This window comes from Ailuropoda melanoleuca, chromosome 11, assembly GCF_002007445.2.
Source record: "Ailuropoda melanoleuca isolate Jingjing chromosome 11, ASM200744v2, whole genome shotgun sequence".
In the NCBI taxonomy this organism is placed as follows: domain Eukaryota; kingdom Metazoa; phylum Chordata; class Mammalia; order Carnivora; family Ursidae; genus Ailuropoda; species Ailuropoda melanoleuca.
The window spans coordinates 107,736,396-107,737,255 of NC_048228.1; positions in this window are offsets into that span (position 1 = coordinate 107,736,396).

Genomic DNA, 860 nt, shown 5'->3' on the forward strand with positions numbered 1-860 from the left:
GCACTAAGCATTCACCCAGCACCTCCTGAGCACTAAGCATTCACCCAGCACCTCCTGAGCACTAAGCATTCACCCAGCACCTCCTGAGCACTAAGCATTCACCCAGCACCTCCTGAGCACTAAGCATTCACCCAGCACCTCCTGAGCACTAAGCATTCACCCAGCACCTCCTGAGCACTAAGCATTCACCCAGCACCTCCTGAGCACTAAGCATTCACCCAGCACCTCCTGAGCACTAAGCATTCACCCAGCACCTCCTGAGCACTAAGCATTCACCCAGCACCTCCTGAGCACTAAGCATTCACCCAGCACCTCCTGAGCACTAAGCATTCACCCAGCACCTCCTGAGCACTAAGCATTCACCCAGCACCTCCTGAGCACTAAGCATTCACCCAGCACCTCCTGAGCACTAAGCATTCACCCAGCACCTCCTGAGCACTAAGCATTCACCCAGCACCTCCTGAGCACTAAGCATTCACCCAGCACCTCCTGAGCACTAAGCATTCACCCAGCACCTCCTGAGCACTAAGCATTCACCCAGCACCTCCTGAGCACTAAGCATTCACCCAGCACCTCCTGAGCACTAAGCATTCACCCAGCACCTCCTGAGCACTAAGCATTCACCCAGCACCTCCTGAGCACTAAGCATTCACCCAGCACCTCCTGAGCACTAAGCATTCACCCAGCACCTCCTGAGCACTAAGCATTCACCCAGCACCTCCTGAGCACTAAGCATTCACCCAGCACCTCCTGAGCACTAAGCATTCACCCAGCACCTCCTGAGCACTAAGCATTCACCCAGCACCTCCTGAGCACTAAGCATTCACCCAGCACCTCCTGAGCACTAAGCATTCACCCAG